The sequence below is a fragment of the Cupressus sempervirens genome, chromosome 1 (genome assembly GCF_028749045.1).
Source record: "Cupressus sempervirens isolate cs-2001-9-10 chromosome 1, ASM2874904v1, whole genome shotgun sequence".
In the NCBI taxonomy this organism is placed as follows: Eukaryota; Viridiplantae; Streptophyta; class Pinopsida; order Cupressales; family Cupressaceae; genus Cupressus; species Cupressus sempervirens.
Window position 1 is genome coordinate 58,112,710 of NC_143118.1, and position 18,128 is coordinate 58,130,837.

Below are 18,128 nucleotides of genomic sequence, written 5' to 3' on the forward strand. Positions count from 1 at the left end.
ACAAGGGTAAAAAATGATAAATTAGCAAAAATAGTGGGAGAATAAAGAGAAAATAATGCTACTCTTGCACAGAGGTTCAGAGAACTAGAAGGCAGGGTACACAAACAAAAAAAGGCACAATCTGATGATGAAGATTGAGAAGTTGAGGCTGATGACCTTGAAGAAGAAGTCAAAGTACCTACTAAATAGAGACCTCTTTTCAATGCTCTCAAATCCATGGAGAAAAGAACCATGGAGAGGAAGTTGAAACTGTTAACTTTCAATGGAAAAATGAATGCTAATGTAGCATTGGATTGAATAGAAGCCCTAACTAGTTTCTTTGAGTGTGAAGACATCTCAAAGAAGTAGAGGGTAAAGATAAAAAGTCCAACTTGAAGAAAGAATCCCTAACTTGGTGGAACTTCATCCAGATAGAGAGGGTGAGGAATGGAAGAAACATGATTTCTTCTTGGGATAGAGTGGTGGAACTAGTCAAAGAGACATATGTGCCTGAAGACTACGGTGTACAACTCCATACGAGGAAACAAAGTCTAAAAAAAGAAAGATCTAGATGTTAGTTCCTATATAGATGATGTAGGAGAATTTAGGGTTTTCATTTTATCCTTCTCATTTGTTCTCATTCTACCAGTTATTCCCAAGTTATAGTCATTATTGTGTTGTAGCAATTACTGAGTGCCAATAATTTTGTAGTTTAAGCCAAGTTGAGGTTATCTCATATCATGTTAAGACTCAAGTTTGTGTGCTATCCCATCTTTCTCTAAAATGTGTGCCAAGTTCCATAATGTATGCCAGGTGACTCTTCAAGTGTTGAGTTATCCTATTTATGTAGAGTGTCAACATTTTGGACATATTTTCTGCATTTTTTGTATGAATTGACTTGCAAGATTATTTTTTATCATGATATTTATGATGAGATTTTTTCTTGGGATTCATCCAGACCATTATGGGGTTGACCTTGCTATTTGTAATGTTCTAGAATAATCTGTAAGCCATTTTGGCAAGTATAAATAGAGTATTTAGTCTTAGAGTTAGGCAATTTTTGAGAGATTTGGGAGATTGATTTGAGACTAGAACTAGAAAGTGCAAATTGTAGTTGGATCTTAGATTTTGAATGTATTTTGTATTTGGTTGTAACCTAGAAGGCCTTATAGCTAGGGACATATGTTGATCATTTGATGAATTGATAAAAGACTATTGTTTTCTCTCTGTGGTGTTGTTCTCTATTTGTGTTTTCTTTCATTGTATTAACTCTGCAAAGTTGGTTTGGATTACTGGGTGTGCCTTTGGCCCTAGTCTTTCTTTCCCTGCTTGCATCAATAGAGTTCTTAAAATTATGTATAAAGACCAACAAAGTAGAGGATGAGGAAGAAATATTGGAAAGATACATGAATGACCTTAAGTTACCCATCCAAGAAGAAATCAGCCTTCATGCCCCTAGTTATATGAGCAAGTTCTATCAATTACCACTCAAGGTGGAAGAAAAATTGAAGAGGAGGTAGGATCAAAATAAAGGCAAGGAGAACAATAAAAACTTCAAGCTCAAGAAAAATTCTTAAAACAAGGGGTAAAATAGTGGAAAGAAACCTGATCAAAATAAGGATTAGGGAGGACAAAATTCTAAGGGAAACTATAGAGGAGGAAAGTGTTTTAGAGGTAGAGGAAGAAGCAATGGCCCTCTCACATGCTATAATTTTACTCAAGTAGGAAACCATGTAGGAAAGTGCCCTAAAAAGAAAAATAGTAATCAAGGGGAAAGAAGAGCACAAATTGTGGAGGAAGAGACATTTGATTTCAAAGAAATTGAACTTAAGGAAGGAGCATGTCTAATGAGGCAATAATTTTTGTAGATCCCTCACACCTAGGAGCCACCCCAAAAAAAGAATCTCTTTCAAAAAAGGATCAATTTCCAAGGAAAGGTATGCAATTTGTTTATTGATTTAGGTTCTACTAAAAATCTGAAAGATAAGGATGATGAGCTAGTGGCATAGAATTCTATGTAAACTATTTTTGGGAAAATTCTAAAGGATTATTCGAGAAGTTTCTAGAGGAAATAAAATATGGGTTAGATGCAATGAATCCTACCTAATCCATACAAATTAAAATTAAAGAACGAAAGAATCAAGTAGGAAAAGGACTCTAAGACTTCTATTTAAGGAGTCATAGACCAAGAAGCAAAGAGCTATTGATATTGTTGCTACTAAAGAGCCAAATATATAAAGTAGTTAGAAGGGTGTCAAGGGGGAAACATCTAGGAGAAGGAAAAGCATAGAGGCTCTACTTCTACAAGTGGTCATGAAAGAGATGATTGCACTATTACATTGAGTATGGAGACTCAAGGAGACTAAGCTTGAAAAGAGGGCAAGCTGTCTGAGTTGTAGAGATTGAAGGCTAAGCAAGGGTATGAGCTGAGAAGTGATCCGAGATTTGTAAGATAAGTTGTATGTTGTAGTCAAGTCAAAGATTTTTTAATACTCTCTAGCAATTGTATTTGATCTAAAAATCCTATGAACTTAGGTTGGCCTAATAGCCATTTCTAAATCCTTTAAGAGGGTGGCATTCCAAGTGAATGTTCTAAAGTCCTTAACCAGGCCAACTTCTAACAGGGTGGATAAATCCTTTAACAAGGTCAAATTTAATAGTGTTTTGTAAGCCTTTAATAAGGCAAGCCTTTCACAGGGCATCACTTCAGAAGAGTGAGAATTGAGTAGCATGTTACTGGTGGTTTTTCAAAAATTGGGTTTCCATGTAAATCACTGTGTTATGTGTTGATTTCTTTTGTGTTATGCTTGCATGTTGATTTACAATAACTTGCTGGTTAGATAAGTTAAAGCTTGGATGAATAAATGGTTGAATGTGCTCACTACACTTAGTGAAAAGTTTGAATAGGACATTTGGACCTTAAATAACTGATTCATCCCCCCCCCCCCCTCATTTATTCTAAAGAATTTCTAACAAAAAAATGTACTTTCAACTTTCAATCAATAAAATCCTTGCTTTTACTACAAACAGCTTGCTATCCTATGTCATATGGATTCATCCAAAGTTTAAGACCTACATTTTTGGATAGGTACTCAAGGTACTCACATTTTTGTGTAAGTAGATTTGGATTTCTTGCTAACCTAGGGTTTTGAAGCATTTTCAAGCATAGAGGAGGATTTCACCATGGGAATTTAATGGGCTCTAGTGAAATCATAGTATTGGATATTTATTTTAAGATGCAAGGGGTTTCAAGTTTGGACTTTTAGGGATCACTGAGAAATTTGATGCCCTAAGCATGCATTTCACATGTGCATGCTAGGAAAAGGATGCAAGATCTCCCACAACCCCAACCAAACTTGGCATCAAGGATTGAAATCAAGTTTGTAAATTGTCTAGGGTTTCCCTCACATGTTTACATAATTTTTTTTCTTGATGGATTACTATAACATGTACTTCCTTTGAAAATGGAGGCCTAATTACCCTAGTTGCCTAAGTGAGAAAGTGATCAAAAGCCCATTTGTTTGTGTCATCAAACCTTAGTCCCATAGTATGTTTGGTAAGTCACAAAAAGGATGTACAAAACTGAAATTTTTCCCCTTGGTTGTGTGGAGAAATTTCCTTCAAAATCTGATTTTTATAAAAAAATGCTACTAGTCTTTTTGGATGATTTAACAAAGAAAATATGTGGAAAAACTTACATAGTTTGGTTTAAATCATTGTTTCATGTCATTGGTGACCTAAATAGACTATTCGATGTGTTGGAGTCTTCCTTGGTCATTTGAAGAAGTTTAAGGTTATTTTTCCAAATTGGTCAATTTGTGCATTTGTGATCAACTTGTGATAAGTTGTCTCGTTCATAAGGTTCCCTAGTGGTTTGATTTTCCTTGTTTTGATGTAGGGTTTTGATAACTTGTATCATCCTTGTAGCACTTATGATTGGTACTTGAATATTTAATCATCTCTACCAAGAGATTTCATTGAAGGACTTTAGTGAAGAGGATTTTTGGACCAGTTGATCACCTTGTGATCAATCCCACTAGACTCCATTGCATCAGTATGGTTTATCAATGTTTAGATATGGAATCAATAATAGTTCACTTCTACTATCATGAGGAGAGGTAAATTTCATTCATTGGATCTATCAAACCAGAGAGGTGGACCTAGATACTAAGATATGTTGATTATATATCTTGGTAGGTGTTGATAAGGGCTATTCGGGAAAAAAATTTCAATTACAACTTTTCATCGAGACCTAAAAATGATGTGATAAGGTAGTTTTATTGCATATATTTTCCATGTTAAGATCAAACCACGGTATACTATTTTCTTTGTGAAGCCATTTGTGATCAATCTTTGTTAAAGGGTCTTCACAATGTGATGCTCAACATAAAAAATTGTATGAAAACACCTCTCACCCAAAATATTATATGACATGGCCAATTGGCAGTCTAAAACATACCAACATTTCTAATAACCTAAATAATTTGAGCATGCTTGGCTAGAAATGGAATGTAATCTACACTTTCTTTTGTGATGGCATGATATTATAGAAGATAATAGTAATTAGTTTTAGGTTTATCTTTAAGAATTAGGCATTAAAGTACTTTTAGAAAGCATACAAATATTGATCTCAACTTTCCATATCTTTACAAATCCACCAGAATAAAGAAATGTAGAATCACAATATATATGAGGTGAATGAGACCATTCAATTAAACTTGATTTAGACAAGGATTTTATTATAGTAAAGCATCCATGACATTTAGATCATAATACCTTTTGGATATAAAAGTATGGTATTATCTTTTGATATCCTTTGGAAAGATGTTTGTTTTGGTAGTTTTTAAGTTTAGTTTTTGTAATTAGTCTAGTTTTAGTCAAGTAAAATGTCTTTAGGGTGAGACTCTATGTATCATCACAAAATATATAATTTTTTACTCACTTAGATTTCCTTATGTACTTTTTGTGTCATATATATCTCAACAGTTTAAACATTTTCCCATTCTAGTTCATGTTCTACTTTGCATAGTTTGTAGATATATTGAATATATTTCATGTTTTAGAATAACCAAACTCTAATATGTAAAATACATCTGATTAACACAAAGAAGAAGACTATGCATAATGTGTTGATTTGTGGAAGGAATTTCAGTATGGGTAATTTCAATTCTCATTAAATAAAGTAGTTACAATGTTTTAATGTAGATTCAAACTAGTAAACTTATGAACATAATTTTAGTGGCACAATAATAGATTAAAACAAACTAGTAGTTTATATGAGATGCTCTTCCCATTCCCTAATAATGAAGTTATAGTTAAGAAGAAATCTCAAGAAACACTTTCCTATATTTGCCTCTTAATTACTTTGAGAAACTTCAGACTTTCATAAGATCTAACAAAGTTAATAATTAATACAAAACAATGCTCGAGAATACAAAATATTAAGGGCCAACTTCACTAGATTATTTTAAAGTTTGATGTTCATGTATGTCTAATAATTAATTAGATATGTATGAATGATTTTGTTGTTAATGGTTTGTATAAGCATGTGATCACAAATGTGGTGCATAATGGTTGAAGACCTACAAAAATAGAGCTTAATCACAATCTAAAACTAAGACAAATTTATCATAATATCAACTTAACAAATAGTTTCCATTTATATATTTATGTTAATTCCTCTTTTGATCATATAATTTAGGATAACAGGTCTCCTAAAATTAGTATTGATACCCATTTAATCATCAAAAGTGACCACTAGTAGTGATTTCAAGGTAATACACTTTAAATCTATAGGTGGTCAAGGGTAGGATTAGCTATGTCCAAACCAAATGAGAAATTAAGATTGACTCCAAAAATTTAATCTTCTAAAGGAAAAATTAAAGCAATATAATGATGCTCACACCCTTTATAAATCAATCTAATTAGACTATTATAGTCAACCAACCAAATGCATTAATATAAACATAAATAAATTAATACTCTTATAGGAAGGAAGGCTAAAATGGTAGGTAGTTTTACTAAGGTATAATAATCATTAATGAGGGAAAATAGCTCTAATATTATATGCCTTTGGATATATTTGTTAAAATTAACTTTAGGATAATGTGAAAATTAACTTTTCAAAATCTTTACAGATTGATGTATCTTATATGTTTTAATAAATTGATTTTTATGTTCTTATAGAATCTGATGATTAACCTTTGTCAAAATGAAAGAAATGTAGGTTGGAGATCTTGAAGAATAATTCTTTCAATAAAACACCTTGAGAATGAAGAAACATGAAGTCAAAATTTTCTAAAATGTAAAATATATTAGAAAACAAAGTATTGTCCCTAGAAAAGAGAAAATTGTATAAACTATTACTATATCAAGGACTAGGGAAATGAATTCCTTCTCAAAGTCTCATTGGGTGAATATGTCCCAGGCTAGACTTGAGATTTTCTTCCACATTCTTTCTCCCCAATCCCTACTCTTGAATGGGGACAAAAAATATTTTTGTAAATTTTTTAATAAATTTAGTTTAAAAATTGGCAACTACTGATAAAAAAAACTACATAAAAAACTTAGCAATCCTAGTTGTCATACTTTATTTTATTTTATTTCTTTAAATTTTATCATTTAATTATTTTTCTTATATATTATTTCAATGCTCTTGAATGATCCTTTATCTTTTTATCAATTAGTTTTAGCCCTTAAGATCAAAATTATTTAACTAACCCTCTTATTTTTCTATTCTTAGCCAACTAAACATGAGTTTGTGAGATTTGATATAATGTACTAACTTACATAAACATGTTCAATGCATGTATTCTAATCATCCATTTAATAATCTCATCCCTCTTATTCCAAAGCATTAAAAGAAAATTTATTATTGGTTAGTGAAGTTGAATGACTCACAAAGAGACCACTTGGGATCAAGTCTTGTTGATTGCAAGGCTTTGATACTATAAGGGATGAGGCTGGGATTGTGCCCTGGGTAATTTTGATGGTGTGGATGCCCCTCATTCCTTGTCTCTAGTTGGTAGCTCACAGACCTTGTGTCTTCACTAGGCTGCCTCACAAGTCTAAATTCTCCATCAAAAAATATATAAATATAAATATCTTTAGATTAATTTTTAGGCCCTTTCTTATTGTTTTCAAACATTCATATATTTATTTAGACCTTTAATGCCTCCATGGAATGGAACAATGCCCATTTGAAGGTTTTTGTAAATACTTCTATCCCTCATATTAGTAGAGAAAATGGAGAAATTATAGAAAGAACAAAAGAACGATGTTGTATATTTTATCACATGTAGAGTAAAAACAACACAAATTTTGAACTATTTATCTAATAGAAAAATTTCTCTTTTTTTCTAGATAGTTACCAGTTTAATTTTAAAATATTATTTAATATTACACATTCTTTGATTATTGAATGTGGCCACAAGTAACTTAAGTTAAAAACATGATATGAATAGATATTATGAAAATGAAGACATATGACAACTCACTTTATATATAATAATAAAAAACCATAATAAAGTATGCAATCTTAAGTATTAGATGTTGAGCTAAACACTATTTATAAACTAAAACAACTGCCACATAGTGGCTAAGTACTTGCCTTAGAAGTGTAACACCCTGCTTGAGAACCCAAGAGAAATATACCTAACATGTAACAATGTTTAATGAACTATTTTAAAAAAAAAGTTTAAACAACATCAAGATAGCATTAATGCAGAAGTAATATAAACATACACATTAAATATGCATATAACCAATTACAAATATAGTTTCAATTTCCCAAGGGTTCCTTCACATTGAGTCACATTAAGAAAATTTATAATCATTAGTTTAAGTTTCAAGTACAATGTCTCAAGATGATAAAGAACTAATGGATACTTGATCTCATAAGAAAATGCATAGATACATCAAATACAATGAAAATACATCAACTGAATAACATCTATTGCACATGTTGTAGAGAATGCGAGAATAGATACAATATAGTCAAATACATGATAACATATATACATCAACCAAATAGGAGTCTCCAAGATAGAAGTAAGAATCATAAAAGTATAACTTCAGCAATGAACATCCAACATCTGTAAGTCTGAGGGGGACCCAAATGGTGAGAAGACACTACCTCTTAATCATGTGATTGTTGTGTGCCATTTTTGCCCGCTATTTAGCCCATCATTGATAACTGATCTAACATATCTTTAATGGGCTATTTTCTCTATTGTGGATTAACAAATGCTTTTGGTGTATAAAACTCCCTAGCTAACCGGCTTGTAGATTCAAAAGCTCTCATGTTTTTGTGTACCATCTCAACATCCTCCCAAAAGTGCAAGATGCTACCATGTGTCTAGTCTTAGGTTGGCTCATGCTATGATAATAAATGACTCTTGTATTTTCATGTGATATTTGCTCATACTCATGAGGACACAAGATTATGACACATGTCTTCATTTTGGAATTTCTTCATGTTGTATTATTTCTTTGATGCTCCAAAACTTGGAATTGCAACATGTGGTGGAGGGTCCCATTTCCTGTGACATTTTAGCCATCCATTTCGAAGGAAGGGTCTTGATCAATGGCTACATCTTAATCTTTCATTAGGGAGATTTCCTTTCCATCTTAGCTATTCATTTTGAGGGGAAGATATACATTGATGATCATCATTCATTTTTGGGAAAATCAAATTCCCCCTATGGGTCAACTCTACATTTTTTGTAGGAGGTTAAAGTGTCATGTTATCCTTTCCTATAATTTTCTATAACAACACAAATCAGCTTCTTGCGGCCATGACATGCTACAAGGGTAGTTCTTCAATGTTGAGCAACTTCATGGGACCTTTTTTCATGACCCCATTGCACTTCATGCCTCTTCAATGCATGAAATGATCAAATATTTGGTGATTTTATCTCTTGCAGGTGGGTGTACTCCTCTCTTGCTCTTCCTGTCACTTCCATCAATAGGGCATTCCACATTCATATTTTCTTCTAATACTCATTTATTTCTCTTCTCTAAAACTCAACTCCACCTCATTAGGGTTTGAAATCAATGGTTGAATCAGAGTTATGCCTAAACTCTTTAAAAGAAAGTTGTAACTATATTTTCTAGGTTCTTCTGTGTTGTATTTTTGCAGTAGTTTTATGATCTGCAACTATATTCCTTTTTCCTTCCACTACTAAAATTCCCAGGTATGTGCAGGATCATGGTTTTCCAAAAAGTGGCGATGTGAAAAAGTGGAATTTTAAAATGTCTAAAATTGATGCAAGGAAGGATGTGGAAAACTAGGACCAATGACACACCCAACTCTCCAAACCACCCTGCAAGAGTTCACACAATGGAAGCAAACACAAAGAACAATAACCAAAGGAGAAAGAAGAGTAAAATAATTTTATTAATTCTTCAAATATTCAACATACATGCCCAACTATAAGGCCTTTTGTGTTATAGCCAGATAAAAATACATTCAAATCTAAGATTCAACAGCAACTTCACACTTTCCAGTTCTGCTCTCAAATCATCTCTAAAAGCTCTATAAAAACTACCTAGCTCTAAGCCTAAACACTTTTCTTATACTAGCCAAAATGGCTTATAGATCATTCTAGAACAAATAAAATCCACAATTTGGCTCTCAAAAAATATTAAATTAAAATAAACCTAACATTAAATACACAAGTCAACCTACATCAGCAATTAGCTATCTAGAAATTGATGTTTGAGCAAAATTGGGATATCTCCTAGCTCTGATTGAGTTAGAACTTACAATTCAAACTATGGGTAGATATTTAGGTCCTCTACAACCTCTTGAGTTGAAAAAATCTGATTCATCAAGGAAAAGTGCACATCCGCCTCAAAATTCAAGCACAGGAAACTGTCACATAGAATTGCTAGAAATTGATGCTCTGAAAGAATCACCATATCTCCCAACTCATAAGGAGTTAGAAATTTTGCCTTGAATCATAGATAGTACTCTAGTCCCTCTTAAATATCTAAAGTTTAAAAACTTTATTTTTTAATGGAAAATTAGTTACATGGTCTATAACAGGCACCTAGAAACCAAAAAATGCAGTTTCAGCAACAAGATAAGAACTAAAAACATGCAGGATAATAGTGCAACCCAGGATGCTCCTGCATCAAAAAGAATTTTAGAATCTGCTTTGACTTTTTTCCACCCATCCTAATACTAAGGCAAAAAGGTTAGACCAACTATAATTAGGTATCTAATCCATTATTAGGTACTCAATATCATATTGGGTATTCAATTTAAGATATGATACCCAAAACCTATGACTAGAAAAAAAATTAAAAAAATTATAAAAAAAAAAATCCCAAGAAAAACCAATCATTTTCATTTTCCATCATTTGGCATTTGTTAATCTCAAATTGGTTTTGACATGTGAGTGATAATATGCTTAAATAATTTACTTATTTCATTTTGAACGAGTAATGTATGTCGAGCATAAGGTGCCAGATAGTATATGCCAAGCAAGAGATATAGGGTATATGCTAGGGTAAAAGCACAGATCTATGTCACCATTTAGGATACCAAAACCTATTTTGGTAAAATCTTATTTCTCTATAAAAACTCAATTTTTTTCAAAAACTAAAAATACCCTTTTATAGATCTTAGATTCAATATCATCATTATATAAATTTTTGAGTGTTTTCATTAGTTATAATATGTAATAATCTCAAAATGTTATGAGTCGATATTTCAACATTTCATAAGATGCTCCCTCAAAAAAGGAAAAAAATAGTAATTGTATCAAAAAAATTAGAAAATCATATTTATCTCTAGAGGAGAGAATCCTCTTCATCAATATGTAATTTTTTTCAAGAAAGTATAGATTTGATAAGGAAGTTTTGATGGGAGGAAAAAACTATTGGATTCTGATAAGGTTGAACTTGAGTACTTATAACAAAGAAAATATACATCAAAGATAACTATTTCTTTTTTTTTCTCTATCTATACATGTCACCTATAAGATATTTTCAAATTAGAACAAAAAAAGATGATTTGCATATACTTGTTCGATGGGAACTACACCCTATATTTTTTATAGTTAAAAAAGGGACTTCAAAACTAAAATAAAATGAATAAATTCTTACTTATAAAAATTATAAAAATTATAGTTATAAAATTCATCCAATTCTACACATTTCATCATTTAACATCATTTTCATATTCTAAACACAAATACCATTTTTTCTCATTAATGTTGAACTATCACATTTTGATATCTTGTTTCTTTATAAAAGGTGACATAGGTTTGTGCTTTTAACCACTGAGCAACTAGTAAGTGCTAAGTTACTTTGAGTGATTAGTGGATGTCAAGTCATTCACAGGCCAAGTTGCAATAAGACAGTGGATGTTGAGCATCATATACTTCAAGTACTGAGTATATAGTTTTGGATAGTTGTTTGTAATGACACAAACTTCTATATAAACCAGTCATTGAAGATGAGGAAAGAGATAGCTATTGAAGAGAATGATACACATTACAAGAGATTGACACTACTAAATTATTTACAGATGGAGATTCAAGTGAATTTGATGTAGTAGTCACAGATTTGATGGAAAAGAATGGAGCCCTAATTGAAGAGGTTGGAAATCTCAAGATAGAACAAGAAGTCCAATTAGTATTGCTATGTGAGGTGACTAAACAGAGGTGACTAAATAGAAAAATAAAGATGAAGAAGACAAAGTCATGATTAAGGATGACAAAAGGATACTAACCAACAAACTAGAAGAAAATACATTAGAGGTGAATATGATTGTTCACATACAACTAGAAACATTGAATTGAATGATGATTGCCACACATGATTTGAATAGAAAACATATTGAGATCACAATACTAGTATTGCAGAATGAACAACTAAGAAATGATTTGCAAAGAGAAAAAGAATTCACTAAAAGTTTCAAATGACCTAGTGAAGCTATCAAGTATTTTGAGAAATTGATGAGATCTCCTAGATCCGACAATGATAATACTAGATTGGGTTGCACCAATACTGAAGAATGAGAAACATCTAAAAGTGGTTAATGTTAGTCATTTTTGTCCTCCCGCCAAAAAATTGAATTCAAATGTCTAAACCCACCCAATGGTCACTTCCCCTTTTTAAATATTTAAATACCACTAGAAATACAAAAATAAAAAAATAAAAAACTTATGGTATTTCCTTTTTTCCTAAGTTTGTTTCCATGGGCCTGCAACTTTCCTCGTTGTTAGATCTTACATAGATCTATGGCAAGCACTTTCCTACTTCATCAAAATGCACTACCTTCACATAATGTGGGAAAGTGCCTCACTATCACATGGTAGGTGGGTCCATTCCCTCTTGTGGGTGCAGAAGGGGAAGCTATTAGGTGATTTGGCAATATGGTTGGTGGGTGCTTTCACGCATTTTGTGTTTTGTTAGACTTCCTAACAATGCGGGCAAGTGTTGTTGTGCCATGTGGATTGGTGGGGTCAAATGTATTCTCTTGTGGACCACAAAAAGGGAAAAGGTTTGTCAATCAAGTTGGCATACAAAAGACATTTCATTGGTTAGGTATTGACACAAATCATCAGCAAGTTGTGGATTCTCATTGACCATCAAATCTCCCAAAATCAATGGATGGCACTTTCCTTCTTTATAAAGATGTAAGGATGTTAAGGTATGTGGGCAAGAACCTTTCTGCCACATGTCTTTGTTAGGTCAAGTTATATTTTATAAGTTGTAGGCTGATGTTAGATGGGGGCCAAGTTGTTGAGGTGGTTATTGATTAGTCTGTGGGCCCAAATTTTTTTGGAGGTCAAGCATAGTATAATAAAGGATCTTTCATGATCATTGATCTTACAGAGGTCAATGATTAGTGCTTTCCCACTTTATGAAGATGCAAGGTATTTAAACATTGTGAGAAATCACTTGAAGGACATGTGTCCCTATGGGCCTGGCTAAGGAAATAGTATGGGAAGGCATTGATAGTTAAGGGTGACAGTTGTGAACCACCATAGTCAGGGTTTTAAAAGGTGGCTCAATTAGTTACAAGGTGGTCAACCACATGGATACTTTGTGGGTGGAAAAATGAAATAAATTCATTGGCCCATGTGGCTCATTTTGGTTACAGAACTTGTTTGACTTGCTATCTTTGTTGACTCATAAACTAGAAACAAAGGGGATCAGGTTTTCTTGCACAATTTGATCTTCATGATCAATTCCAACCACTCTCAAATGAATGCTACACCTACTAAATGAAGGAAAAAATCCACCACCTCTGATCATATCCATCTACCTAGTCAGAATGGTTTAATGACACCATTTCAAGGCCCCATTTTGATGAGATTTTCAATTTCATTGTATTTAAGTCTATGCTAAGGTTAGATTTTCCCTAAATCTACATGATTAGCCTCTGTAAGACTTAATGGCAGTGTTTGTGGAGTAACTTTAGTTAGAGAACATCTCAATTATGCCTAAGCTATAAAGATAATTTTTGTAGATTTTGTTAGGGTCAGACTCTTCTCTATTTTTCTCTGATATTTCTTTGTAATTTCAGTGTAAATTCCCTTTGCCTTTGAACTGCATGGCACTCTACCTTATCTCTTCCAGCCATTGATGTAAAGTGCAAGAATTACTTGCCTCCCATTGATGTATTGTGGATATCTACAATCTTGCATGACTGTATCTCTTTTGTCCTATGAATGGTATAATAGTGAATCTTCCCTTCCCTTGTGTCATTTATTTGGGTTTTCTGATTTGCATGAAATTGCTATACTAAAGCAAGTCTAAATGTGTATATATTTCAATGTCATGATAGTTTAATAGTGCATGTATGGATAAAGATTGGTTTGAACACTCTATTTTGGTGCATCACACCTTTAGTTTAGAGTAGGTAGCTTTGCTTCTATGCATTCCTTCTCCCTTTTCCTCTCTAAGAGTAGTTAAGTGCACCCTGATAGTAAAGGAAGATGACCTTCTCCAAAGACTCAACGTCACAGTTCAAGTCCCATAGCTTGGAGGCTATTACCATGTTTCACAAGAAAGGTTGTCCTTAGGTAAAAAATTTGGACAAGGGTGCAAACTTTTGTGACAATAATTTTTGGCATGCCTAGTGGGACTAATATTTAGATAATTTCAAGTCTACTGGTGTCAAAAGGAATATTTCAAGATTAATACTAAAGAGATAGTACTAGCTTTGGTATTTAAGCCTTCAAGAGGCTCATTCTTCAAGTACTTGGTGACTCTAAGTTTCAAATACATCTAGTTCCAAACCAAAGTTATAGTGATTCAAGCCCAAAGCTAAGACCAGGGCATCTTCTAGAGGTAAATTTTAGTATCAAGAGCTTTCATTTTCAAATTCTAGAAAAAGAAAGACTAGAGTATCTTTATCACTAGTTAGGAGTGCAACAATAACAAATACACTTGCAAGATCCATCACTACTCCTCATGTTGTTAGATCTTAGCCTAGATTGCCATCAACACATATCAATAGATCACTTGTCTATATGGCATAGCCTAGAGCTCATGCTTTTTCCACTTTTAATGATGGAAGTCCTCTTTTATTGGCCCAGAGACATGACATACCAATAGCTACACTCAAAAGTATACAAAAATTTACTTGTAAAACTTCTATCTCTCCCCCTTAAAACACATTTAGGAGGTTGCAAATGTCTACAATATCCATGGTATTATAGAAGATGATGTTGTATTTAGGCTTCTAGCCTCATCCTTGAAAGGAAAATCACTACAATGGTATAGAGGTTTGGCTCATGGTTACATAACAGATTGGGATGGACTAGGAGTAGGACAATGTAAATACTTTGAGGACAAAAGTGATCATCTATCACTTTTAAAATAGTTGACTACTATAAAAAGGGCCCCCAATGAATGTATGACCAATTTCAACTATAGATTTCAAAAGACATGGGATAGAATACCTACTTCAGTAAACCCTACCCCTAATAATGCCTTCTTGCATTACCTTAGAGCTTTTAATAGTGATATTTCCACTATAATCCAAACTATGGGAGGAGATAACTTATCTAATGCTTATGACATAGCAATAAAGTGAATAAAAAATATTGATACAAGGATGTAAGCTAGCTCCAAGGCCTCCTATGCCCTTCTTCCCTGATGTCCCAAGTCACCAACCAACAATGGCCCTTGTTCCCACAACATCCACATCATAGCCCCTTGCTCTAGTCCCTCAAGCTTCCACATCTTCAAATGGGATGAGTGAAATCAGGAAGATGATGCAATCTATGATGCTGAACATAGATAAAAGATTGCAATGTGAAGAGAAGAAGTTGGAGGATAGCTTCTAATTGATGCAAAAAGTGAGCAACAAGGTGGTAACTTTGGAAAGGTAGCAAGTTCAAGGTAATAAGAATCATCAATTGCAATATCAAACTCCAAACAATAGTAGGCCTCCAAATCATAATTATGGAAATAACTCTTTTGATGAAAGTAGATAGAATAGTCATGCTTCAACCTCAAATGTAAACCAAAGCAGGGCCATAGTCCCTCAGAAGAACTTAGCTCAAGACCAAGACTTTTTTCCTTCTTGTAATTATTCATATGGTTCCTATATGTTCCCTAAGGTAGAATAATTCATAGAAATAACTACACAAGATCCATATGCTAGAAAATAGTGTAATGAACCTCAGTCTACTACTATTTCCCATTTGCAGCAGTCAGGGGATTGTTCTTTTATGAACCATCAAGTGGAAGAACATTGTAATGTAAACCAAGATTTCATTGCTCATAACACTAGGAGCAAAAGAAGAGCTATTGAAGATCCTCCCCCTCCTCCTCCCAATCAAGCCTCAACTTCAAATGAAATAACTCATGTACAAGCAGTAAATGATCAATCAAGTAACTTTCAGTAGCAAAGGTGAAATAATATCAGAAAGGATGTAAGTGATCCTTAGGTTGTTCCATTTCAACCTCCTACAAATGAAACTCCCAAGGCTTCTACCAAAGTACCTAATATGCCATTTAGTGTGGTAGAAAAAATGAAGAAGACAAATGTGAATATTTCCATGTGGGATGCTATTGCTACTATACCCATGCAAAAGAGGTTGCTGTAGCAGGAATTGGAAAATATTGAACCAAAGGATCAGCCACCCAGCATGGAAAGTGCCACAAGCCTAGTACAACCATCAGAGGAGGTAGAAAAAAGTAAAAAGGTTAGACCCCCTCCATTTTATTTTCTTCTAATTATAGGGGGTAAACTAGTCCACAATTGCATGATTAATTCAGGGGCTGGTAGTTCAGTGATGCCTAGGTGTGTTGTTGATGTTTTGGAAATGAAATATGAGCCCATTGTTAGGGATGTATTATAGTTGGATGGTAGTACTATCAAGACTATGGGGATCCTTAAGAATGTGGAAATGGCTCTACATGCATGCCCTGGTTATACTGTAACTTAAGATATATCCATTGCTGAGGTTAGGCCACATTTTGCCATCTATTTGTCAAGAGACTTCACTACCCAAATAGGTGGATACATATCTTCTAATTGGTCATATATGTTTTTTAGAACAAGATATGGGACCAAAGATTCAATCAAAGTAGACCCTTTAGCCATCCATAAAATTGCACCCTACACCCCTAATCTCATAAATATGAATTGTACTATCCTAGAAATGGATAAGAATGACATAATAAATGAGCCTGTCACTTCTCTAGTAGAGATACCTGACTTTCTCTTAGATGAATGGACTAATGCATACCAATTTGATCCTATGTCAGAAACCCTTGAGATAGGTCTTAGTACATATTGTATATTAGAGAAAGATGCTCTAGTTCCCAGTTGAATAAAGACCAAAGAGGATGCAAATGGGGTATGGAGCATGTATTTTGATGGATCAATGGATCAAGGGCTGGTGTGATGTTGATTTATCCTACACAAGAAAGGTATTACTTCTCCTTTAGGTTCCAATTCAGTTGCACTAATCATGTGGCTGAGTATGAATCCTTGATTTAGGGTTTACAACTTGCTCAAAAAAGAGGGATTTAGGCCTTAAGGGTATATGGGGATAGTGATTTGGTGGTTAATCAAGTGAGAAATTAGAATATCACCAAGATGGTTTTCTCAAGTCTTATAAACATAGGGTATGACATTTTCTTGAAGGTTTCAATGCATTTAATATTCAAAGCATTCCTAGAAAAGAAAATAGATATGTTGATAGACTTGCAACAATAGGTGTATCTTATGATGTGCCAGGGAATCTTGAGGAAAGAAGAAGCAATAGATCAAAATGGTAGTAAGGCCTTCCATCCTTGACAACAACATCCATTGGCAAGTGTTTAAGTTTGATGAAAAGTTTCTTGGAGAATGAGGTAGAGTTTTCACATATAAACTAGTTGAGACTATAGGATCAGTATGGTGATCAGATCATTGATCTCAGTTCCAAACCAATAAGAAAAAAATAATTGATGATGTCAAACTAGTAACACAAAAATAGAGGCTAGTGAATCCTAAAATTTACCCCCTAATGAGAAAATAGCTATCCGAATTGTTTGAGGCCAATATAATTTTCCCCATCAAGCACTCCTCATGGGTAGAAAATATTGTCTCTGTTAGGAAGAAGAATGGAGAAATTAGATTGTGTGTGGACTTTAGGGACCTTAACCAAGCTTCCCTTAAATATCACCACCCTCTCCCTTCCATGGAGCAAATTTTGTCCAAGGTTAGTGGTTTAGAGAGGTTTTCATTTCTTGATGGATTCTCTGGTTACAATCAAGTGTTGGTCAAAGAGTCTAATAGGTACAAGACTACATTCACTACCAAATGGGGCACCCATGCTTATTGTAAGATGTCATTTGGACTAATCAATGCAGGTGCTACATTTCAGAAGGAAATGGAGATGACCTTCAAAAACATGATTGAAAAATTTGTATTAGTTTACCTTGATGATATCATAGTATATTCAAAGAATGTAGAAGATCATTTTGATCATCTCAGATAGGTATTCATAAGGTGTAGAGAGTTTGGGGTATCCCTTAACCCAAGAAACTATGTTTTTTCTACTAATCAAGGAAAATTATTAGGACTCATTGTATCTAAGGATGGTTTAACCATTGATCCTAAGATAACAAAAGCAATATTTTTTCTCTCTCTCTCTCTCTTCCTAAACATAAGAAAGGGGTACAAATTT